The sequence below is a fragment of the Bos grunniens genome, chromosome 8 (genome assembly GCF_055505025.1).
Source record: "Bos grunniens cultivar Pamir isolate PY7600 chromosome 8, Bosgru_T2T1.0, whole genome shotgun sequence".
Lineage (NCBI taxonomy): Eukaryota > Metazoa > Chordata > Mammalia > Artiodactyla > Bovidae > Bos > Bos grunniens.
Window position 1 is genome coordinate 46,949,734 of NC_141172.1, and position 27,300 is coordinate 46,977,033.

At 39.5% G+C, this 27,300-nt stretch overlaps 1 protein-coding gene and 1 non-coding gene across 2 annotated transcripts in view; one reads left to right on the forward strand and one right to left on the reverse strand.

Annotated features, from left to right (window-relative positions):
- The window catches only part of GDA (guanine deaminase), a 249,691-nt gene that overhangs the window by 78,191 nt on the left and 144,200 nt on the right, over positions 1-27,300 (forward strand). The window lies entirely within an intron of this gene.
- On the reverse strand, positions 11,659-11,762 carry LOC147367023 (U6 spliceosomal RNA). The gene has a single exon (XR_015132219.1). It is a non-coding gene; the product is annotated as a U6 spliceosomal RNA (small nuclear RNA).

A 27,300-nucleotide genomic window follows, 5' to 3' on the forward strand; every position in this document is an offset into this window, starting at 1 on the left:
AATTGCTTTACTTGTTTTTAAATCTCTTTTGTAAAAATGAAACACTTAAGCCTTTTCCTCCTTTGAAGTAAATTTTTATAATCTTTATTTATTTTATATGTATTTATAATTTATATTTTCTTCTATGAATTTCAAACATATTACCATATATATCTGAAGATTTTAAAATAAACTAGATGACCAGTAAGGAGTTAATATCCAGAATATGTAGACAACATATATGGGAAAAGAATCTAAAAAAGAGTGGGTATATGTATATGTATATGTATAAGTGACTAACTTTACTGTACACTTGAAACACAAAATTGTAAATCAACTATACTTCAATAAAAATTAAAAAACAAACAAAACCAAGAATATATAAACAGTACATACAACTTAACATTAAGAAAGCAACCTGGTTAAAAAAATGGGCAAAAGAACTGAATAGACATTTTTCCAAAGAAGACATGCTGATGGCCAACAGGCACATGAAAAGATGCTCAACATTGTTAATCAGAGAAATAAAAATGAAGACTACAATGATATACCACCTCACGCCTGTCAGAATGGTCAGAATGGCTATCATCAAGAAAACCCGCAAATAATAAATGCTGATGAGGATGTGGAAAAAGGAACCCTCATACACTGTTGCTGGGAAAGTAAATTGGGGAAGCAACTATGGAAGACACTATGGAGGTTTCTAGAACTACCATCAGATCAGATCAGATCAGTCGCTCAATCGTGTCCGACTCTTTGTGACCCCATGAATCACAGCACGCCAGGCCTCCCTGTCCATCACCAACTCCTGGAGTTCACTCAGACTCACGTCCATCGAGTCAGTGATGCCATCCAGCCATCTCATCCTCTGTCGTCCCCTTCTCCTCCTGCCCCCAATCCCTCCCAGCATCAGAGTCTTTTCCAGTGAGTCAACTCTTCGCATGAGGTGGCCGAAGTACTGGAGTTTCAGCTTTAGCATCAGTCCTTCCAAAGAAATCCCAGGGCTGATCTCCTTCAGAATGGACTGGTTGGATCTCCTTGCAGTCCAGGGGACTCTCAAGAGTCTTCTCCAACACCACAGTTCAAAAGCATCAAGTCATCGGCGTTAAGCCTTCTTCACAGTCCAACTCTCACATCCATACATGACCACAGGAAAAACCGTAGCCTTGACTAGACGAACTTTTGTTGTCAAAGTAATGTCTCTGCTTTTGAATATGCTATCTAGGTTGGTCATAACTTTCCTTCCAAGGAGTAAGCGTCTTTTAATTTCATGGCTGCAATCACCATCTGCAGTGATTTTGGAGCCCAGAAAAATAAAGTCTGACACTGTTTCCACTGTTTCCCCATCTATTTGCCATGAAGTGATGGGACCGGATGCCATGATCTTTGTTTTCTGAATGTTGAGCTTTAAGCCAAATTTTTCACTCTCCACTTCACCTATGACCCGGAAATTCCACTCTGGGATATATCCAAGAGAAATAAAAATACTAATTCAAAAAGATACATGCACTCCAATGTTCATAGCAACATTATTTATAATATTCAAGACATAGAAGCAACGTAATTGTCCAACACATAAATGAATAAAAAAGATGTGGGGTCTATATATATGTGTTTTCTATATATATACATACACATCATGGAATTCCACTCAGCCATAAAAAAATAACTAAATTTTGTTATTTGCAACAACATGGATGAACTTAGAGGGTATTATGCTTAGTGAAATAAGTCAGATAGAGAAATACTGTTTGATATCACGTATATGTAGACTCTGTGGAAAATTCTGAAAGAGATGGGAATACCAGACCACCTGATCTGCCTCTTGAGAAATTTGTATGCAGGTCAGGAAGCAACAGTTAGAACTGGACATGGAACAACAGACTGGTTCCAAATAGGAAAAGGAGTACATCAAGGCTGTATATTGTCACCCTGTTTATTTAACTTATATGCAGAGTACATCAAGAGAAACGCTGGACTGGAAGAAACACAAGCTGGAATCAAGATTGCTGGGAGAAATATCAATAGCCTCAGATATGCAGATGACACCACCCTTATGGCAGAAGGTGAAGAGGAACTCAAAAGCCCCTTGATGAAAGTGAAAGTGGAGAGTGAAAAAGTTGGCTTAAAGCTCAACATTCAGAAAACGAAGATCATGGCATCTGGTCCCATCACTTCGTGGGAAATAGACGGGGAAACAGTGGAAACAGTGTCAGACTTTATTTTTCTGGGCTCCAAAATCACTGCAGATGGTGACTTCAGCCATGAAATTAAAAGACGCTTACTCCTTGGAAGGAAAGTTATGACCAACCTAGATAGCATATTCAAAAGCAGAGACATTACTTTGCCAACAAAGGTTCGTCTAGTCAAGGCTATGGTTTTTCCTGTGGTCATGTATGGATGTGAGAGTTGGACTGTGAAGAAGGCTGAGCGCTGAAGAATTGATGCTTTTGAACTGTAGTGTTGGAGAAGACTCTTGAGAGTCCCTTGGCCTGCAAGGAGATCCAACCAGTCCATTCTGAAGGAGATCAGCCCTGGGATTTCTTTGGAAGGACTGATGCTAAAGCTGAAACTCCAGTACTTCGGCCACCTCATGCGAAGAGTTGACTCACTGGAAAAGACTCTGATGCTGGGAGGGATTGGGGGCAGGAGGAGAAGGGGACGACAGAGGATGAGATGGCTGGTTGGCATCACTGACTCGATGGACATGAGTCTCAGTGAACTCCGGGAGTTGGTGATGGACAGGGAGGCCTGGCGTGCTGCAATTCATGGGGTCGCAAAGAGTTGGACACGACTGAGTGACTGTACTGAACTGATATGTAGAATCTAAAAAAAACCCCAAACTAGTGCATAGAACAAAAAAGGAACAGATTCACAGATTTAGAGAATAGTCTAGTGGCTTGGATTCCAATTCACCGATTTGTCTGAAACTCAAAAACCAAGTTTTCTATTTTCTTAGTCTTTTCTGATTTCAGATTTTCTCTGTTTTAACTACTGTTTATTCTTGTGTTCAATATGCAAAATCCTCTTCAACTAATCAGTGAATTTCCAAAATTTCATACAGGAATATTTAATTTCATAACTCAGATCATTGCTCAGATTAATACCTTTTTTGACTTGTGCTATCTTTTCCTATTTTCAGTTATTTACTGAATTAAAGAGAGAAATCAAAGTTTGTCCAGTATTGGTGGTCTAAATGCTTTTAGACCTAATATTGGTTTGAAGTTCTAGACCAACTAAACCTAAAGTTAGCTGCAATCCCACTGTTTCTCTGGCAGAGTTGCCTTTATTTGGAGAGAACTATGGCAGCCTTTCTATTTTTTGCCAGCATGGCATTCCATTTTCAGTGTTCATTTCAGTTCAGTTCCGTCGCTCAGTCGTGTTTGACTCTTTGCAACCCCATGGACTGCAGCACCCCAGGCTTTCCTGTCCTTCACCATCTTCCGGAGTTTGCTCAAACTGATGTCCATTGAGTAGGTGATGCCATCCAACCATCTTATCCTCTGTTGTCCCCTTCTCCTGCCTTCAATCTTTCCCAGCATCAGGGTCTTTTCTAATGAGTCAGTTCTTCACATCAGGTGGCTGAAGTGTGGAGTTTCAGCTTCAGCATCAGTCCTTCCAATGAATATTCAGGACTGATTTCCTTTAGGATTGACTGGTTGCATCTCCTTACAGTGTAAGATATTTGAAAGGACCCCAAGGTGTCTGCTCCTTGTGGCTCTGACATGCAGTGTATGGTTCATATGAGCCCCTTACAAGGTCACCAATGGCCTATTATTACCTCCAGCCCTTGCTACTACAATGAAGGTCATAGTCAGAGTTTGCTGAGATCTCTTTTCATTTAATTTCCAGACTTCAAAGAAACCCGGAGTGATAGGTCTTTTCTTTATGGTCTCATCTTTATGGTACATAGCAAAGATTCCTTCATTTGTTAATTACCAGCATTGCTATGTTTTCTATTTATGATACCTATAGGTTATTTCAGTAGAAAACATGGATGGAATATAATGTAGTTAAATGTATCCTCAAGTCACCAATTTTAGCTGAAAGCCATCTCTGCCTTTCTGAAATCTGGGACAGCTAGCAAATCAACACCCACATGTACTAGTAATGGCTGGCAGAGTAAGGAATCGGGGGCAGGAGATTTATGCCCTATATTTATTCCATTTCTCAGTCATCACCTACAAGCAGATGTCTTCTCCAAGAACAGCAATTCAGTGGCCAAGAGTATCTTAGAAAGAGGAAGCCAAGATATTTTCCATAATGCTTCATCTTCCAGTGTTTTTGGTATTTCAAAACCACCAGATGAATTAAAGCTTCGATAATGGCCTTCTGCTTTCTGCAATCCCATCTGTTGCTGCTGTCAGGGTCCTTCAGAAACACAGGTAGATATCTTTATAACATCTCTGTTCTACTCCCTGCAAACCATTTCTTGTTAATAAGATTTACTTTCAGGTGGATGGAAATTTAAATAATTTCTCCCACATGTAAATTTTCTTCTTTTAAATTTAGATTGTCAGCATCCCATTGTATATTCCCATCAACTAGACAAAGGAATTTTGGCAAACCAGCTCAGATTTTAATAGTGACATCAAGTTTTCTTTTAAAATTCTAGAAACAATACTTAGCCTATCATTTTATATTTTAGGTTTTATTTTCCATATAATTTTTTCCCTCAGGTACTGGCTGTATTTCCTCTTATTTTCCACTAACCACTGTGTATTAACAGTAAGCAGTGCTCAAATTCACTGAGTTAGGAGCAAAACTTTTGGAAGCTTAACATTTGACCAGAGCCTTGAAACTTCAGCAAGAACAATGCCCAGACTTCAGTTATTTCTGGGAGGTACATGTAGATAGGACACTTGAGTGGATAAGTCTGTTAAAAGCTGAGGTATCATGCAAATACTACTTTGGGGACTACTTAGCAGAAACAACTAGATGGGGTGACACTTTTGTGAGTGTACAAAGTTTTACTCACAGGAAGATTACCAGGAGCTATTTTATTGCTAACAATTATGAACAAAATCAGAAGCCTTCTAAATCTGTAGAGCACCTAACAAATTTGACCAGAGTAATAGAGTGCTACTGATGTTGCTAGAGATCTCTTCAAGAAAATTAGAGATACCAAGGGAATATTTCATGCAAAGATGGGCTTGATAAAGGACAGAAATGGTATGGACCTAACAGAAGCAGAAGATATTAAGAAGAGGTGGCAAGAATACACAGAAGAACTGTACAAAAAAGATCTTTACGACCAAGATAATCACGATGGTGTGATCACTGACCTAGAGCCAGACATCCTGGAAGAAAAAGTCAAGTGAGCCTTAGAAAACATCACTGCGAAGAAAGCTAATGGAGGTGATGGAATTCCAGTTGAGCTATTTCAAATCCTGAAAGATGATGCTGTGAAAGTGCTGCACTCAATACACCAGCAAATTTAGAAAACTCAGCAGTGGCCAGAGGACTGGAAAAGGTCAGTTTTCATTCCAATCCCAAAGAAAGGTAATGCCAAAGAATGCTTAAACTTCTGCACAATTACACTCATCTCACACGTTAGTAAAGTAATACTCAAAATTCTCCAAGCCAGGCTTTAGCAATACGTGAACCATGAACTTCCAGATGTTCAAGCTGACTTTAGAAAAGGGAGAGGAACCAGACATCAAATTGCCAACATCTGCTGGATCATAGAAAAAGCAAGAGAGTTCCAGAAAACCATCTATTTCTGCTTTATTGACTATGCCAAAGCCTCTGACTGTGTGGATCACAATAAACTGTGGAAAATTCTGAAAGAGATGGGAATACCAGACCACCTGGCCGGCCTCTTGAGAAACCTATATGCAGGTCAGGAAGCAACAGTTAGAACTGGACATGGAACAACAGACTGGTTCCAAATAGAAAAAGGAGTATGTCAAGGCTAAATATTGTCACCCTGCTTATGTAACTTATATGCGGAGTACATCATGAGAAACGCTGTGGTGGAAGAAGCACAAGCTGGGATCAAGATTGCTGGGAGAAATATCAATAGCCTCAGATATGCAGATGACACCACCCTTATGGCAGAAAGTGAAGAGGAACTACAAAGCCTCTTGATGAAAGTGAAAGTGGAGAGTGAAAAAGTTGGCTTAAAGCTCAACATTCAGAAAACAAAGATCATGGCATCCGGTCCCATCACTTCATGGGAAATAGATGGGAAAACAGTGGAAACAGTGTCAGACTTTGTTTTTCTGGGCTCCAAACTCATTGCAGATGGTAATTGCAGCCATGAAATTAAAAGACGCTTACTCCTTGGAAGGAAAGTTATGACCAACCTAGATAGCATATTCAAAAGCAGAGACATTACTTTGCCAACAAAGGTCTGTCTAGTCAAGGCTATGGTTTTCACAGTGGTCATGTATGGATGTGAGAGTTGGACTGTGAAGAAAGCTGAGCGCCAAAGAATGAATGGTTTTGAACTGTGGTATTGGAGAAGACTCTTGAGAGTCCCTTGGACTGCAAGGAGATATAACCAGTCCATTCTGAAGGAGATCAGTCCTGGGTGTTCATTGGAAGGACTGATGCTGAAGCTGAAACTCCAGTACTTTGGCCACCTCATGTGAAGAGTTGACTCATTGGAAAAGACTCTGATGCTGGGAGGGATTGGGGGCAAGAGGAGAAGGGGACGACAAAGGATGAGATGGCTGGATGGCATCACTGACTCGATGGATGTGAGTCTGAGTGAACTCCGGGAGTTGGTGATGGCCAGGGAGGCCTGGTGTGCTCTGATTCATGGGGTCACAAAGAGTTGGACATGACTGAGCTACTGAACTGAACTGAACTGATTTTACAATGGTTATTAATGTTCAATAAACATTTATTGATTGATTACTGAAAAGCAAAGTCTACCAAGATGCATAAGACCTGACCACCAAAAACCTGATCATTTAAGGAATAAGAATGAGGAGCCTTTAGAGTTCTGTGATTATACCAGTTGTGTTTCATCCAACTCCTTATTCATGTTTTCAAATGTATTATTTTAGAAAATTTCAAACATAAATAAAAGTAGAGAAAATAGTGTAATGAATCTGATGTATTCATCACATCTTAAAAATGATTAATATACGGTCATGCATTTCTTATCTACATTTCCTCAACTCTTCCTTCATTAAGATTATTTTGAAGTAAATCCTGAACTTCATATAATTTCCTCTGTAAATATTTCAATATGTATCTCTAGAAAATAAGAAATCTTTTTAAAAAACATACCCATGCCATTATCATCACATGAAACAAATTTAGAATAATTCAGCAACATTATCACATAAATGTTTACACTGAACTGATAGCTTGCCCTAGTTTTAAAAACTTTATTTTACATTTTTTTGAATCACAATCCAAATAAGGTCCATAGTTTGCCAATGACTGATTGCTTTACTGTTTCCTTTAATCTATGGTATCTTTCTACATCTTTCTTTTTTTTCTTGAATATTTTTAATATTTATCTTATAGTTTCCCACAATCTAGATTCTTCAAATTGCATCTCCATGGTATGTTTAAAATATTTCTTTATTTACTGTATTTTGTATAAATTGACAGTTAAATTAATAAACTTGATATGTTTCAGGTTAGAGTTCTCATTTTATTCTTGTTTTTGTTTTTTGACACTATTTCATTGGTGGTGTGTTTTTCTGTCATGAGAAAAACAACGTCTTAGGGTCTTTCTTTTTGTGACTTTCATTAGAGGTTACAAAATGGTGGTACACTTCTATCATTCCTTTTTCATTTAGCTTTTGGAATACTTCTATACAGAGAAACTTCCCCTCATCAACTATTTGGTTATCTTGTAATACAGCCTGGATAGGGAAGGTGGGAAAGACTGATTCTGTCCCTTTATTTCTCAGATTTCAAAATAATTAGACATTCCCCTGGCATCTTTTAAAGGTGACCAATCAATTTGGTTTTAGTATAATTATAAACTCATGGTTTTAAACATATATGAAGTATTTCAGTTCACTGAAGATATTATGCATATTGATGCTGAAATCTATTTTAGCCCGGCATAATTAATTAAGATTGACTCATGAGTACTTTGGCACAACACTGGTGGTCTTCAATAGCTTCCTTGCCTTTGTCATTGTTTGTTTGTTTTTCACAAATTATTATTATTATTCCTATTATCATTATTGGCCATGCTGCCTGGCTTGTGAGATCTTGGCTCCTCAATTAGGGATTGAACCCAGGCCCCCTGCATTGGGAGCGGGGAGTCCTAGCCACTGATCACCTGGAAAGTCCCAGAATCAGTCATAATTCTTGCCAGCCAACTCTAACAATCTGTGGCTTTAGCTTTGATAAGCCCCTGACCCTTTCTCTTCCCTGGAACACTCTCAGATTTACCCAAATGGCAATTCCTAAAACCCCAAAGAACCCTCTTTGTTTTTTGCAGCCTCAGGACTGATTATTGTTTGACAAGAATAACAGGTAGGCTGAAAAATCATTAATACCATCATAAGGCTGACATTGAAGAGATTTGCCCACAATCAACTTGGTTACAAAGATACTTTCAGTGGAGAAGTGGCATGAAAATACACCATTTCCTGGCATAAAGGAGGGAAATAAATTGCCTTCTACCCTCTGAGTCTTTGGCTGAGACTCCCTGTAGTAAAAAAAAAAAACAGGTTAAAAAAAGAAAAACAAGCATAATTTTAGTAACATGTGTACCTCCTATAGTCATGGTAGATCTCAGGAAAACTGATTAACTCCTCTAAATAGCCCAAGACACCACTTTAAATATCATCTTCAGCTAGTGACAAAAGAAAGATATTTGGAGTGAGGGGGGAGCCAGTAATGGGAAGATACCAGAAAAATAAGGGTAAGATGTGTTATGCAGATTTAAATGTCTTCTCCATTGATGAGATTCTTATGATTTAGTCATCGTTCCATTCTTGGTTCAGAGAGGGAGTTGTTGTTTAGTCGCCTAGTCGTGTCTGACTCTTTGTGAGCCCATGGACTGCAGCACACCAGGCCTCTTTGTCTCTTAGCATCTCCCAAAGTTTGCCCAAGTTCATGTCATGTCAGAGAGGGAGACACACTTACAAATGGAGATTTTCTTTATAAATGTAAATTTCCCTTACAAAAGGGTAACTTCTGCTGTGTTTTCAGAGCTTTTCTTGGATTTGCTGTTTCTCAGAATAATCAGCTCAAGACAATCCTTATGTCAAAGAGATGTATTTTGGGGGCACTTTGTACTACCCCTTGTGGGATTTGTTTGATTGACTAATAGAGATGCTGCAAGAGTCTTTGGTTTATGGCTGAATTTGTGTATATGGCCTGAAAAACAAGATTAGATTTCTTCCGGGGTGCCATAACACTTTAGTGTTCTTGCCATTCATTTCACACATATTATTTATTGCTGGTTTTTGAAAGTTCTTATTTACCAAGTGTGTTAGTATCCTAGGTCAGCAGTAACAAATTACCACAAACTGGGTGGCTAGAGGGTGCTTCCTTGCTGGCTCAGACAGTTAAAAATCCACCTGTAATGCAGGAGACCTGGGTTCAATCCCTGGGTTGGGAAGATCACCTGGAGGAGGGCATTGGCTACCCCCTGCAGTTTTCTTGTCTGGAGAATCCCATGGACTGAGGAGTCTGGCAGGCTACAGTCCATGGGTCACAAAGAGTTGGACGTGACTGAATGACTAAGCATGCACCGGTGATTTAAGATGACAAACATGTATTCTTTCAGTTCTGGAGGTCAGAAGTTGGAAATCAAGGTGTTGACTAGGCCATCCTCTTTCTGAAGGCTCTAGAGGAGGATTTTCCCTTGCCTTTCTTCTTGCTTCTGGTGGTTGCCAGCAATCCTTGCCTTTCCTTGGCTTGTAGCCACATCACTTCAAGCTCTCTTTCCATCTTCACATGGCCTCTTCCCTGTGTCTTTGTTCTAATTTCCCTCTTCTTTTAAGGACACCAGCAGTTGTTTAGGGCCCAACCTAATTCAATATGACCTCATCTTAACCTGATTACGTGTGCAAAGACTCTGTTTCCAAGTAAAGTCACATTCAGGGGTACTGGAGATTAGGCTTGAATATATCTTTTGGGGGGACACAAACTTAATCCAAGCCACAGCAACATTATGTCTTACCTGTGTGACAGTGTATCTAGAAGATTGAGGTTAATGAGACACCTGTTGAGGGGAAGTACTTAAAATGTCTGCTTCTCTGGTGTCCAGAGCAAATTTCCAATGCATCTAAAGAGTCGCAAAGTGATCTTTCTTGTTTACGCACCACAGGTACTTCATTTTTAAAAAAATGAGTGAGCAAATATTATTTCACCACCCCTTTAGTGTGGTTCATTTGGTCTGATGTAGGCTCCAGGAATTTGCCTTCTTATCAAGTTCTCAAATAATGCTGATGCACCCAACCCAAGACTATTTTTTAGGATTTGGACCCAAAAAAGATATTTTCAGAGGGGAGTATTTTATCAATTACATTGTTTAGAATTGCCAATTCATGATGATAATAAAACACAAACTACCTTCTAATTACTTGGATTATTCTTTTAGATTTCTAGGGACCATGCTGGCTGCCCCAGGTGGACTGATTACAAAGTATTCCCTGCCCCCCCACTCCCCACCCCTCCACCATGTGGCATAAAATGATTGTAACTCTACACTTCAGTGAGGGCAGGGGAACTTCACAGCAGCTTTGTCTTCTAGGTCAGTAAGAGTATTCCACCAGCAACAGACAAATGTTATCTCTTGAACTTCATCAGATCAGATCAGATCAGTCGCTCAGTTGTGTCCGACTCTTTGCGACCCCATGAATCGCAGCACACCAGGCCTCCCTGACCATCACCAACTCCCGGAATTCACTGAGACTCACATCCATCGAGTCAGTGATGCCATCCAGCCATCTTATCCTCTGTCGTCCCCTTCTCCTCCTGGCCTCAATCCCTCCCAGCATCAGAGTCTTTTCCAGTGAGTCAACTCTTCGCATGAGGTGGCCAAAGTACTGGAGTTTCAGCTTCAGCATCATTCCTTCCAAAGAAATCCCACAGCTGATCTCCTTCAGAATGGACTGATTAGATCTCCTTGCAGTCCAAGGGACTCTCAAGAGTCTTCTCCAACACCACAGTTCAAAAGCATCAATTCTTTGGTGCTCAGCCTTCTTCACAGTCCAACTCTCACATCCATACATGACCACAGGAAAAACCATAGCCTTGACTAGACGAAACTTTGTTGGCAAAGTAATGTCCCTGCTTTTGAATATGCTATCTAGGTTGGTCATAACTTTCCTTCCAAGGAGTAAGCGTCTTTTAATTTCATGGCTGCAATTACCATCTGCAGTGATTTTGGAGCCCAGAAAAATAAAGTCTGACACTGTTTCCCCATCTATTTCCCATGAAGTGATGGGACCAGATGCCACAATCTTAGTTTTCTGAATGTTGAGCTTTAAGCCAACTTTTTCACTCTCCTCTTTCACTTTCTTTTTTTTTTTTTTCAGGAAAATTCTTTGTTTAATGGCATTCAAATAAATCAGAGTTCTTAGAAATAAATAAAAACACAGTTTAGTCTTTCTGCCTTTCTAAAAAAATTCAAGTTTACACATGGTAATAAGGCGTGTTCAAGCTTTAAACAGTTTAAATTGCCTTCTCACAGTAATTTAAAAGATTATCACAAATTTAATCCCTGAGATATAATTTCTAAAACATAAAAATATGGAACGCTTCACGAATTTGCGTGTCATCCTTGCACAGGGGCCATGCTAATCTCTGTATCGTTCCAATTTTAGTATATGTGCTGCCGAAGCGAGCACTCCTCTTTCACTTTCAAGAGGCTTTTTAGTTCCTCTTCACTTTCTGCAATAAGGGTGGTGTCATCTGCATATCTGAGGTTATTGATATTTTTCCTGGCAATCTTAATTCCAGCTTGTGTTTCTTCCAGTCCAGCATTTCTCATGATGTACTCTGCATATAAGTTAAATAAGCAAGGTGACAATATACAGCCTTGATGTACTCCTTTTCCTATTTGGAACCAGTCTGTTGTCCCATGTCTAGTTCTAACTGTTGCTTCCTGACCTGCATACAAACTTCTCAAGAGGCAGATCAGGTGGTCTAGTATTCCCATCTCTTTCAGAATTTTCCACAGTTTATTGTGATCCACACAGGCAAAGGCTTTGGCATAGTCAATAAAGCAGAAATAGATGTTTTTCTGGAACTCTCTTGCTTTTTCCATGATCCAGCAGATGTTGGCAATTTGATCTCTGGTTCCTCTGCCTTTTCTAAAACCAGCTTGAACATCAAGAAGTTCATGGTTCACATATTGCTGAAGCCTGGCTTGGAGAATTTTGAGCATTACTCTACTAGCGTGTGAGATGAGTGCAATTGTGCGGTAGTTTGAGCATTCTTTGGCATTACCTTTCTTTGGGATTGGAATGAAAACTGACCTTTTCCAGTCCTGTGGCCACTGCTGAGTTTTCCAAATTTGCTGGCATTTTCAGTTCAGCACCTTCACAGCATCATCTTTCAGGATTTGGAATAGCTCAACTGGAATTCCATCACCTCCACTAGCTTTGTTTGTAGGACTGATGTAAAACAATGACTCTTATACAGAACTGAACTTAGGTTGATTGACTCACAGCAAAGCCAGTGTACTGACATGGGTTGTGATGAAGGAAAGCACAGTGTTTATTGCAGGGTGCCAAACCAGGAGAATATAGTGCTCAAAAGATCCAAACTCCCCAGTGGCTTTTAGGAAAGGATTTTTAAAGGCAACACTTGGGATGAGTTTTACAGTGTGATAATCAGAAGTTGGAAATCTTGTTTGGACATGGACATTCTTCTGTTTGGTTGATGGTGAGGTAACAGGGTGACATTTTGGGAATCTTAACTGTCAATCTTTTGGTTTCAATCAGTTTTGAGTCTATGTGCTTGTGGTCAGCCTGTAGTCACCATTCTCCAACTGCATGGGGGTGGGGTGGGGTGGGGTGGGGTGGGGTGCTGGGCGGGGGATGAGGTGTCAATTTCTGCAAAACAACTAAAAGAATTGTGTTACGTATATCCCTTAAAGAGGAACTAGAAGTTCTGTGACTATTTTAGTCCTGAACTATTGTTTAAGCTATGATTTCTTTTCTTCCTTGACTGCTTTCCCTCTGTTTCTGCATTACTTCACTTGTCTAGTTATTAACAGCTTGAATCTGCTGTTTGGAATTTGGGGAGGGCCTAGGAGACTAAAGTCTTTTTCCACAAACAAGGAACGAAGGACACAGAAGTGTTTTTCTACTTGGGAAGGCCCTGCAGGGTACTGCTTGGTTTAGTCCCCCCTTTTCTTTGATATTTCTCAGTCTTTATGGGAGCAGGGGCAAGACAAGAAAGGGCATAAATTTTTGGATAGAGAGATTAATCATAGGCTTAGCAGGGGAACTTGGTTTTAGGGGGGTGTGTGACTGGTGTGACTAGGAAGCCATGACATTATAGAATTGATGGAAAATCCTCTTTTCTATTTATTGTCTGCCATCTACCACCTCTCTTTAGTTTGAATAACCTGCTTAGACAGTACAGATAGTGGAATGCCCAATGGACACACTGGACTGACAACAATGCAATGATTAGTTGAAAAAAAAAAAGAAGCAAAAATAAGAAAATTATGTGAGCACAGTGTTTCTGAATCTGCAGAAAAGGCAATACTAGTGATTTCTAGACTGTACTAGCATATAGTTACAGACCAGTAATGTACATCCTTGTGCCTGGCAAGGCATTTAGCACCACTGGATTTGCTTCGATGCTGGTGATCCTGTTCTGCCCATCACAAACTTCTCTCTGATTTTCAGTGCTTCAGTTTCTTTGGAACAAGCTTGCTGGATAAACACTTCTTGGCACGTGGAGACACAAAATACAGAAACAAGTGTAGGGGAAGAAAAATAATTTTCCTTCTACCCCTCTAGATTTTTGACTGAGAACCCCTCTGTAATAAGAGACAGATTAACAGGAGAAAAGCAAACAGAAGTTTTATAACATATTTACCTCCTGTACACATAGGAGATACCCAAGAAACTATATAATGCCCAGAAATGGCCCAGACTATCACCTTAAATACATTTCCAGCTAAAGCCAAAAGAAGCTTTTGGGAGAGAGGGGAGGGCAGTTATGTGAGGTTATCAAGCAAAGTTTGGAAAACAAAAGTTTGGTTGTTTTGCAGGTTTAAATGCCTTCTCCACTGATGCATTTCTTATAATTTAGTCATCTTTCCCTTCCTGGTACACAGAAGGAGTCATTTTTTAAAATGGAGATTTCCCTTCAGTTCAGTTCAGTTCAGTCAGTCGTGTCTGACTCTTTGTGACCCCATGGACTGAAGCACGCCAGGCTTTCCTATCCATCACCAACTCCCAGAGATTAAAAGGGAGATTTCCCTTATAAGCATAAATTTCCCTTACAAAAGGGAAGCTCACTCATTTTCAGAGTTTTCCCTATGTCTTCTGTTTCTTAAAAATAACCAGTTCAAGATAATTCTCCTGACAAATAGATGTATTTTGGCACAGCATATTTTTGCTTTCCTTCACAGGCCAACTGGTCTACAGAAGTATCCCGCTCTTCAGGATTATTTCTTGATTTATTTGATTTTCACTGGCTTTTTTCATGGGGACCCGACCTCAGAGCACCTTTAGGAATACTTTTACTACTAATAATAATTACCTCCCTGGTCCAGTAGCATTCTCTCAAGGGTTTTAAAAGCTTGTACATAGCTGTTGGCCAGCTAAAAAATGGTCTCCTTCAGACTGGAAGGATAAAAAGATCCAAGGAACAAAGACAACATCAGGATTATGAACCTGACATCATCTCCTGAAACATGTATACCAAAGAGGCAATTATAACCTGGAATAACTTTTAACATCATCTCTGATCAAACCTCATGCTTGGCCAGAGTTTGATCAAAAGGTAGAAATGTCACACTGATCTCTCATGAACCTTTCTTGGTAGACTGTGGACCACTGATCCTGGGAAACTACATCAGCAAAATGAAGGTTAACTTTTAGGCTTTATATTCTTATTAATATTCCATCAGCCCAGAAGTCAGACCATCTGGACAACCAGTTTGTGATCGCCAATAACACAGGTGATGTCCTATTCCTATGTAACCCCAGCCAATCAGATGTTTTTATTCCTTATTTTCCTTGTCCCATATTTTTCATCCTAGAAAAGCTTCCTTCCTTCTGCCACACATTTCAGTTCTCCACACTCCTGCGTGTGGAGACTTTCTACTTCATGAAGTGTTAAAAATTTGTCTGTAGGACTTCCCTGGCAGTCCAGTGGTTATAACTCCACTCTTCTAATACAGAGGGCACAGGTTCAGTCCTTGGTTGGGGAATTAGGATCCTACATGCTGTGTGGCATGGCCCAAAGAAAAAAAAATTGTATTGCCTAAATTGTCTTTTAAAATCATATTAACAGCACATATTGGTCATTTAAAATTACTGATCCATGCTAGGTCTTCTTAAATGTGGTTCAGTTCAGTCACTCAGTCATGTCTGACTCTTTGCGACCCCATGGATTGCACCATGCCAGGCTTCCCTGTCTATCACTAACTCCTGGAGCTTGCTCAAACTCATGTCCATCAAGTCGGTGATGCCATCCAACCATCTCATCCTCTGTTGTCCCCTTCTCCTCCTGCTTTTGATCTTTCCCAGCATCAGGGTCTTTTCTAATGAGTCAGTTCATCACATCAGGTGGCTAAAGTATTGGAGTTTCAGCTTCAGCATCAGTCCTTCCAAAGAATATTTAGGACTGGTTTCCTTTAGGATGGACTGGTTGGAGCTCCTTGCAGTCCAAGGGACTCTCAAGAGTGGTCTCCAACACCACAGTTCAAAAGCATCAATCCTAAATGCAGAGCAAGAATTCAACTTTCATAATCACCAGAGCAATGCACAAAAAAAGAGAGAGCTTTAGGTTAAGACAGATTTAGTGAATCAGAATTGTTGGGATATGGAGTCAGAGAATTTGTATTAAAGTCCCTCAGGATGATTCTAATGCTCAGCTAGGATTGGGGACTGGAAAATCTCATGGTCGGAGGAGCCTGGTGGGCTGCAATCAATGGGGTCACTAAGAGTCAGACACCACCGAGCGACTTCACTTTCACTTTTCACTTTCATGCATTGGAGAAGGAAATGGCAACCCACTCCAGTGTTCTTGCCTGGAGAATCCCAGGGACGGGGGAGCCTGGTGGGCTGCCGTCCATGGGGTCCCACAGAGTCAGACACGACTGAAGCAACTTAGCAGCAACAGCAGCAGCAGTAGCAGTATAAGATGAAAAATATAAAAGGAATTTATTTTAACCCATAGAGACATTGAAGACATCCTGTTCCTCAGCATTTACTTTCTTTCCTTTGACTTTCCTAAAACAATATCCATAAATAAATATTGAAAGCAAAGAGATTATTGACATCATTGCTATGTATCGTGCCTCGAGTTTGAGATTGTTTCTGAGTTCTCGTTGATGTTTGGCAGTCTTGCCAGCACATCCTAAATTAAATCAGATAGCTGCTTCTCCTAGCGGGGCATTGGAATGACTCCAGCTAAGAATTGATCCAGTAACAAACAACTTAATTTATGATGGTATAAAAAGCCTCAGCCTCAGAATATCTGTAATTAGGAAGAATCCAGTTGAGATTGAGGTGTGATAAAATGAATGTTGTCCTCTCCTTCCTTTGCACATTGCACACATGCACATACCCACTTCTTACTTTCATAGATTCTCACAGCTAGAATACTCAGTGAAGAATCATTTGGTCTATCATATGGACTTTTAGGCTTTTTAAGTGAATAAAATATCCTGAAATTGTGATAATCCTAAGGTATGAAGATGCCCCAACAGCCTTGAAGTTTGGAGGAACTCAAGATAAAGAAAGTAGAATCCTTTATATAGATGTTCATGGCACTGTCCACACTCTGGCATGTTCTTAAACTAAAATGGACTCATCGATAGGGGCCAACCCCCTCCCCCTACCCCCAACTCTACCTAGCCTGCCTTCCTGAATCACTTAGGGTTAGCTTCAGGTATGAATGACACAGATCCCTACATACTAATAATCTAGATTAAGATAGAATTTGTTTTCTTTCCCATGTAAACAAAGTTCTAAGGTAAGCAGTCCAAGGCTGCTGTGGTGAGGCCACCATTAATGGGGACCTTGACTCTTTTTGGTTGCTTTGTTCTTGTCAAAAGGGGGCTTTTCTTTCACGCTCTAAGTAAGAAGCCTGAGTTCCGGGAAGCAGGTCAACAGTCTGGCTGGCAGGAGGAAATGGGGGAGGAGAAGACAGCATAGCTCCTTTCTGAAGGACACAACATTAGCCACCTATTTGCAAAGAGAACTGGCAAATGTCATCTTTATTCAAGTCAGCCATGAGGTTAGTTATACTCTGAGGTTCTATTACTAAAGGATAACTGGAGAAGAGATAGTAGGGTGTGAATCTGTGATTTGATCCCATCTCTTTCAGGTAACCTTTGTTATCAATTTCTTGCGTAACGTTCAAGAGATAATTCTGTATAAACAGTCAAGCATATGTGTGTGCATATTCACACCCTGCTTCTTTAAAAAAACAAAAAAACTAGAAGCCTACAAGTTACTCTTCACTATTTCTTGTTTGTTTGTTTTTCTGTGTAAAAATTATTCAGGAAACCAATTCCTCTCTGTCAACATATTTATCTTATCCTTTTTAAATGACTGCAGAGTTTCCAGTTAAGGGGATAAACCATTACTAAAATCCCACTTAATGGCATTCAACTGTGTTTTGGTCTTTTTCTACTATAAATATGCAACAATGGCTATCATTCTAAGTTTACTCATATGTGTAAACAAATCCATAGGATATATGTATATATGAATCAATGCTTCATGCTACCTATAAATTCCATTTCTTCCCTGCTTGGGCTCTTGCTCCTATTAGCTCTTGCTGCTTTCCAGGCCTAAAGCACAGCAGTATAGCTGGGACTTTGCAGTCCTCTGAGGTTTTCCTTCTGCCGAGTGCCTGTGATGTCCCATGTACTGCGCTTTCCTCTCTCTTATTTTAGTCCCTTGGAGAAGCACATGCTACAGTAGTTTTTTGGTAAAGCATTCCTAAGTGAGGAAATATTTTGAGATCTCATAAATCTGAAACTTTCAACATTCTACTCTTACACTTGATGTACGTTTATGGTTTGCCTGGATATGGATTTCTCAGTGGGAGAGAATTTTCTTTCAGAATTTGAAGGCTTTGTTCCATTATCCTAGTTCAGTGTCATTCTGACTTCTAGGCTGTTTCACTTAATACATAATCTGTTTCTTTCTGAAAGTGTCAAAGACATATTTATTCCTGGCATTTTGAAATTTCACAGTGAAGTGCTGTAGTTCTCATTTTCACGTATTGGCCACCCACTTGTTGGATCTTCCAACCTCGATATGTAAGATCTTCAGCTACAGGAAATGTTCTAGTATTCTTTCTTTGATACTTTGCTCCATTTTCTCTGTTCTTTTTTTTAATGGAACTTCTATTAATCAGGTGTTGAAGCTCCTGAAATGATCATCTAATTTATAATTAGATTATAATCTAAATGGGCTTCCCTGGTGGCACAGACAGTAAAGAATCTGCCTGCAATTCTGGAGACCTGGGTTCGATCCCTGGGTCAGGAAGATCCCCTGAGAAGGAAATGGGAAGCCACTCCAGTATTCTTGCCTGGAAAATTCCATGAATAGAAGAGCCTGGTGGGCTACAGTCCATAGTGTCGCGAAGAGCTGGACATGACTGAGCAACTTTCACTTTCACTTAGTAAACAGAGACCTTAGATAATTATTGGTTGAGTCCTTGCCAGGAAAGAAGATGAATCTGTTTTCTTCCTGTTGGGCTCTGCTGTCATCACAGGGTGTGAAACCTCCCCTTTCTGATCTCCTGATTCTATTTAATTGAGGTTTCTGTTTATTAATTTTTTGGAGAGGCATAAATGATTTATCACATAGGCATGATTAAATGATTGGCCAGTGATATTTGATCCAACCTCCAGGCCCTCTCTCCTCCCCAAAGATCAGGGGGTAGGACTAAAAATTCCAACCCTCTAATCACATGGCTGATTCTCCTAGCAACCAGCCATTATCCTCAGGTGAATCCAAAAGTCTCTCATTAACATCACGAAAGGCATTTTTATTACTCTCATCACTTGGGAAATTCCAAGAGTTTTAAGAGCTCTATGCCAGGAACAATGGGGGAAGACCAAATATATATAATATTTCTTTCTATAAATCCCAATATCATAGGTGCAGTAAGCAAAGCTATGCATAAGCAACAAAGACAGCAATGTGTATTGTTCTAAATGTGGGCTCAGAGTCAGAGATGTGTGTTTAACTTCTGACTCTTCTAGTCACTAACTCTGTAACCATGGCCTTGACGGTGGATTTCTGAAAGATATGTGTGTATGTGTGTGTGTGTGTGTGTGTATATGCATGTGTGCATGTGTGCTCAGTTGTATCTGACTCTGTGATCCCATGGACTGTAGGCTGCCAGGCTCCTCTGGTTGTGAGATTTCTCAGGCAAGAATACTGAAGTGGGTTGCCATTTTCTTCTCCAGGAAATCATCCCAACCCAGGGACTGAACTCAAGTCTCTCGCATCTCCTGCATTGGCAGGTGGGTTCTTTACGAGCAGAGCCACTGGGGAAGCCCATATACATATATATGCATATAGACAGATAGATAGACAAGTATTCATAAAGAGGAAGCAGTAATGGTACAATACTCATTCATAGGGTTGTTGATATTAAGGATTTTAGACCAAAATATATGTAGAAAGGATATAGGGAAGAAAGTAGAGATTAAGGGTAGGGGCTCTTACACTTGGACTAATTCCTTAAGTTTCTGACACCATATCTACAAACATCTGTGTTTGGGTTCATCATTCTGTAGCCAACATTTATTGAGTGCTTAGTAGATATGAGTAACTATGATATATAATCATAATAAATGCTCAATAAATGTTAGCTATCATATTTATGTAGCACAGTACTTGGCATCTACAAAGCATGTTGTAAATTTTAGCTCTCCAAAGATATGTTCAGTTATAGATTATTTGAAATAAGAAAATGATTTAACATCTAAAAATTTCAACGTTTGTGAAACATTGATCAAAGAAATCTGGTAAAAGTGTGAGTGTGAGTATTTGGGAGAGTGATTGGGAGTGAGAAATTCAGTATAGCCTTGTTAAATAGTGGTTAGATTCTGTTGATATTAACACGAATTAGCTGCCAAGATTAGCAGCTCCATTGCCACATCTTTAAGGAAACTAAGACATTTCTCCACCAGCCCTAATCAGCATGGAGGCAAATATTTGGATTAATCCAGGTTAGAAATTAGAGGATGACTGCCATACTGAGATAAGGGTATAAAAAATGACGCCACAGTAATGGTTGAAGTAAAGTCCCAGAGAGTCGAGACTAAATGGGGGAAGCAGTGTAAGCCAGGGGGTATCATATGTTTGGAGGAAAAGTGGGGTGAAGATGGACAATAGAAAACAGTGTAGACTAGAAGTGAGAACACTGACACCTCAGATCTTAATGTGAGTTAGAGCAGAGTCCTCAGGGATCCAGTCCAGAGGGCAAAGTCAGATCAAAATCTTGGATTAAGACTTAAGAGTCTTTTTTAAAAAATTTATTTATTTTAATTAGAGGCTAATTAAAATGTTAATCTTTAAAACTCTCCTACTTGCTCTAGAGGCACGAACCTGTAAGAATTATCAGTTCAGTTCAGTTCAGTCGCTCAGTCGTGTCCGGCTCTTTGTGACCCCATGGATTGCAGCACACCAGGCCTCCCTGTCCATCACCAACTCCCAGAGTTCACTCAAACTCACGTCCATCGAGTCGGTGATGCCATCCAGCCATCTCATCCTCTGTCGTCCCCTTCTCATCCTGCCCCCAATCCCTCCCAGCATCAGAGTCTTTTCCAATGAGTCAACTCTTCACATGAGGTGGCCAAAGTACTGGAGTTTCAGCTTTAGCATCATTCCTTCCAAAGAACACCCAGGACTGATCTTTAGAATGGACTGGTTGGATCTCCTTGCAGTCCAAGGGACTCTCAAGAGTCTTCTCCAACACCACAGTTCAAAAGCATCAATTCTTCGGCACTCAGCTTTCTTCACGGTCCAACTCTCACATCCATACATGACCACTGGGAAAACCATAGCCTTGACTAGACGGACTTTTGTTGGCAAAGTAATGTCTCTACTTTTGAATATGCTATCTAGGTTGGTCATGACTTTCCTTCCAAGGAGTAAGTGTCTTTTAATTTCATGGCTGCAATCACTATCTGCAGTGATTTTGGAGCCCCAAAACATAAAGCCTGACACTGTTTCCACTGTTTCCCCATCTATTTCCCATGAATTGATGGGACCAGATGCCATGATCTTCGTTTTCTGAATGTTGAGCTTTAAGCCAACTTTTTCCCTCTCCTCTTTCACTTTCATAAAGAGGCTCTTTAGTTCTTCTTCGCTTTCTGCCATAAGGGTGGTGTCGTCTGCATATCTGAGGTTATTGATATTTCTCCCAGCAATCTTGATTCCAGCTTGTGCTTCTTCCAGCCCAGCATTTCTCATGATGTACTCTGCATATAGGTTAAATAAACAGGGTGACAATATACAGCCTTGACGTACTCCTTTTCCTATTTGGAACCAGTCTGTTGTTCCATGTCCAGTTCTAACTGTTGCTTCCTGACCAGCATACAGGTTTCTCAAGAGGCAGGTCAGGTGGTCTGGTATTCCCATCTCTTTCAGAATTTTCCACAGTTTATTGTGATCCACACAGTCAAAGGCTTTGGCATAGTCAATAAAGCAGAAAAAGATGTTTTTCTGGAACTCTCTTGCTTTTTCCAGCAGATGTTGGCAATTTGATCTCTGGTTCCTCTGCCTTTTCTAAAACCAGCTCAAACACCTGGAAGTTCACGGTTCACGTACTGTTGAAGCCTGGCTTGGAAAATTTTGAGCATTACTTCACTAGCGTGTGAGATAAATGCAATTGTGCGGTAGTTTGAGCATTCTTTGGTATTGCCTTTCTTTGGGATTGGAATGAAAACTGACCTTTTCCAGTCCTGTGGCCACTGCTGAGTTTTCCAAATTTGCTGGTATATTGAATGCAGCACTTTCATAGCATCATCTTTCAGGATTTGAAATAGCTCAGCTGGAATTCCATCAGCTCCACTAGCTTTGTTTGTAGTGATGCTTTCTAAGGTCCACTTGACTTCACTTTCCAGGTTGTCTGGTCTAGGTGAGTGATCACATCATCGTGATTATCTTGGTCGTGAAGATCTTTTTTGTATGTTCTTCTGTGTATTCTTGCCACCTGTTCTTAATATCTTCTGCTTCTGTTAGGTCCATACCATTTCTGTCCTTTGTCGAGTCCATCTTTGCATGAAATGTTCCCTTGGTATCTCTAATTTTCTTGAAGAGATCTCTAGTCTTTCCCATTCTGTTGTTGTCCTCCAATCTGTGCTTTATTTAGTCATTTATATATGTTTCACAAGAATAGAAAAATTGTGATTCTGTGACTTCTTATTTATAACCTTAAACACTCAAAAACACAAAAGTGATACAGGCACAAAAGTTTAAAAGGTAAATGTCTCTCCTTTTCCAGTCTAATTCTCAGACCTAATTACCCTTAGAGATGAGTGTTGTCCTAGTTTGGGATCCCCTAGAAACAGAGCCTTAGACAAGGGCTTGCAGGACTTTGGTGTAGGTGCTCCATGTGAAAGGTCACAGGGAGCAGGAGAAAGAGTCAGGAAAGAAGGAAAAGCCAATACATAGAACATTATCAAGATTCTGGGTGTCAATTCCACCAGAATCTAGAAATATACAGTTTGACAGGTCCTCAAAAAATTAAACTTGTAGTTATATAATGAGTAGTGTTTTCACTCAAGGGTATAGATATCCAAAAGATTTAAAACAAGGACTCAGATACTTGAACACTCATGTTCATAGCAGTGTTATTCACAATAGCCAAAAGGTGGAAACAGCACAAACGTCTATCAATAGATGAATGCATAAATGAAATGCAGATTATACATGCAATAGAATATTATTCTTCAAAGCTGATACAAGACTAGATCTTAAGTGTTCTTACTACAAAAAGAAATGACAGTTATGTGAAGTGATGGAGATGTTAGCCAACACTTCAGTGGTAATCATATTGCAAGATATAAATGTATAAAATCAACACACAGTGTGCTTTAAACTTACACAATGTTATAAGTCAATTATATCTCAATTTTTTTAAAAAGCAAAAATTATTCAAATTTTAATTAAAAAATGAAATTCTGATGTATGCTACAATATGGATGAACCTTGAAAACATTATGCTAAGTGAAATAAGCCAGACACAAAAGATAAATATTAAATGATTCTACTAATACAAGGTACCTAGAATAGACCAATTCTCAGGCACAGAAAAAACAGAGGTTCCCACAGACTGTGGGGAGAGGAGAATGGAGAGTTACTGGATTTTGAGTAGAGTTTATGTTGGAGATGATGACATGGAAATGAATAATGGTGCTGTTTGCACAACAATTTGAATGTACTTAATGCCACTGAATTGTGTTCTTCATTGTCAAAATGGTAAATTTATGTTATGCACTGGGTCTTTGTTGCTGCACTCAGGTTTTCTCTAGTTGCAGTGCACAGGCTTCTCATTGCAGAGCACAGACTCCAGGCTCACAGGCTTTAGTAGTTGTGGCACACAAGCTCAGAAGTTGTGGCACACAGGCTTAGTTGCTCCAGGCATATGGAATCTTCCTGGACCAGGGATCAAACCCATGTCTCCTGCATTGGTAGGCAGATTCCCAATCACTGTGCCACCAAGGAAATCCTATTCATTAGCTTTTATTCCCTACTGGTTGAGTGTTTCTCATGGAGGAGTTCACTCACTTGGCTCTTGTTTGCAAGGCTCAGTGGTCTCAAGAATCCACAAGGCAGAATTTGGAAAGATCACAGGCATTCTCTTTTGGTGGGACATCATCAGCTTGAGTCTGAGCTTGTGTGGAATCATCCTGTGGTTGATATCAGAGATGGTTAGGGGGTCTCAAAAAGTCTCGGCACAAGTATGTGTTCTTTCACATAATTCTCTCACACAATTAAAAAAATATGAATAAGGCTATATATTTATATCAATGCTGCTAAGCTGCTAAGTCGCTTCAGTCGTGTCTGACTCTGTGCGACCCCATGGACTGCAGCCTACCAGGTTCCTCCATCCATGGGATTTATCAACACCCACACACATTTCTATTCACTGATATTTTCCATTGCAAATATGAAATCACTCTATTCGTGTTATTTGGTGACTTAGACTTCTTGTAGACATGCTTCTAACTTAGAAATTGTAGATGCATCTCAAGTCTTTTAAACCACTACAGAACATCCACTCTATGAAGGTACTATAGTTTTTTAACCCAGTGCAATTGTGCCTAACATTCATCAATAACAAAATGACTCTTTTCTTTAAATCCTGTGAGTCTGTTTTTAGTTCTTATGCGACCCTCTCTTGATGTTACTGTCTTTGATGTGTTTTTCTTTGATGTTTGTGCTATGAATAGTATATACTTTGCTTCAAGTCACACCTATTTCAGACAAGATTTAAGAAGAACCAGCAAATGTGATGATAGATTCAAAGTAAAATCATGATGTAAAATAGAACAGGGTTTGTTTTCTTGCCCCTTTTTAAAAGAAAGTATATTTTTCCAAGCTGTTTGCTCCTGAATTTTCTGTAAGCAAGAAAATAATTATCAAAAATGTTTGACTTGATGTTTGAAGAAGATATCTGCTAATTATAGTCTGCAGGCATATGCAACAAAATAACACACATGTGGATTACAGCATTCCGTATTCTTTGCTGACACTGAGTGAAATAGGCTATTATTAGTTGAGAATTATGTGGGCAGGATATAGTTGGGGGGATTTTAACAATTAAGTGAAAAGACGTCTTTTCCTCCTTTCAATGTCAGTACTTTTTATTGTATTTCAAGATCCAGTCTTATTTAATTGAAATCATTTCAGGAGATTTAGGAGTATTAATTTTGAGCCTCCATTAACTTTTAAAATTTGGGTTTAGCACCTGGGACTAAGAGTGCAAAGTATATTTTTATATTTGTTGGAATTCAAAGAATGCTCAAACTACCGACAATTGCATGCATCTCACACACTAGCAAAGTAATGCTCAAAATTCTCCAAGCCAGGCTTCACCAATACATGAACTGAAAACTTCCAGATGTTCAAGCTGGATTTAGAAAATGCAAAGGAACCAGAGATCAAATTGCCAACATCCATTGGGTCATCAAAAAAGTGAGAGAGTTCCAGAAAAACATCTGTCTCTGCTTTATTGACTATGCCAAAGCCTTTGACTGTGTGGATCACAATAAACTGTGGAAAATTCTGAAAGAGATGGGAATACCAGACCACCTGACCTGCCTCCTGAGAAATCTGTATGCAGGTCAAGAAGCAACAGTTAGAACTGGACATGGAACAACAGACTGGTTCCAAATAGGAAAAGGAGTACGTCAAGGCTGTATATTGTCACCTTGCTTATTTAACTTATATGCAGAGTACATCATGAGAAATGCTGGGCTGGAAGAAGCACAAGCTGGAATCAAGATTGCTGGGAGAAATATCAATAACCTCAGATATGCAGACAACACCACCCTTATGGCAGAAAGCGAAGAAGAACTAAAGAGCTTCTTGATAAAAGTGAAAGAGGAGAGTGAAAAAGTTGGCTTAAAGCTCAACATTCAGAAAATGAAGATCATGGCATCCAGTACCATCACTTCATGGGAAATAGGTGGGGAAACAGTGGAAACAGTGTCAGACTTTATGTTTTTGGGCTCAAAACTCACTGCAGATGGTGATTGCAGCCATGAAATTAAAAGACGCTTACTCCTTGGAAGGAAAGTTATGACCAACCTAGATAGCATATTCAAAAGCAGAGACATTACTTTGCAACAAAGGTCTGTCTAGTCAAGGCTATGGTTTTTCCTGTGGTCATGTATGGATGTGAGAGTTGGAGTATAAAGAAAGCTGAGCACCAAAGAATTGATGCTTTTGAACTGTGGTGTTGGAGAAGACTCTTGAGAGTCCCTTGGACTGCAAGGAGATCCAACCAGTCCATTCTAAAGGAGATAAGTCCTGGGTGTTCTTTGGAAGGACAGATGCTAAAGCTGAAACTCCAGTACTTTGGCCACCTCATGCGAAGAGTTGACTCATTGGAAAAGACCCTGATGCTGGGAGGGATTGGAGGCAGGAGGAGAAGGGGACGACAGAAAATGAGATGTCTAGATGGCATCACCGACTCGATGGACATGAGTTTGAGTGAACTCTGGGAGTTGGTGATGGACAGGGAGGCCTGGCATGCTGTGATTCATGGGGTCACAAAGAGCCGGACATGACTGAGCGCCTGAACTGAACTGAACTGAACTGATACCTCCTCTAGTAATTGCAGAATCTGCATATTAGACCATCATCCTAGGTAAGTGTTTTTAAAAAAACAAATTATGTTCAATACCTATGAATCATGAATATGACTGTAATACTGTATGCCACAACATAAATGATTCATTCATTAGTATATAGGCTAAGCTATATAATTAATATGTGAAGCAATTGTATTGATTACCATAAAGCAATCATATTACTGCTTCATTATCAGTGCATGAATTGTTATACCTGTAGATGAATATGAACTTCTTTTTCATGTTATCTTTTCTTTTTTGATATCTAGTATCAATAATAACATCTAAAGTATTTTATATCACAAGATAATTTTTATACAGGTACTGATAGATGATTCATCTTATAAACATGATTCAAACTTATGGTATTGATATAGTACAGTACTGTAAATATAGTTTCTCTTCCTTATAATTTTCTTAATAACATTTTCTTTTTTTAGCTTACTTTATTATTATTATTTTTTTTATTAACAGTGTTTTTATTTACAAAGAATTATTTTTATTTGGCTGTTTGGAAAACCACTAACATTTTTCACTTTTAGAAAACATTAAATAATAAACAAGATGTTATACAGTACTTTGGATAACTTCTTCGATCAGTGTAGTGCAATGTACTATTGGCACCTAAAAGTCAAATTTTCTATTTTCCCCTTTCATCTCCTGTTGTGCAGTTATATGACCAAAAAGGAAATGAATCATTAAAAATGGATCTAAAGCTGTATTTCCTGGCCCCTAACTCAAAGGCTTACTGATTTATATTCCCCCTCCAGCCCTGCCTCCACCAAGTTAAATGATGAAAGATTCTACAGTCCTATTGTTCCAAAAACAATATCATTTTGTGGGGCTTGGAGATTCCAATTGAT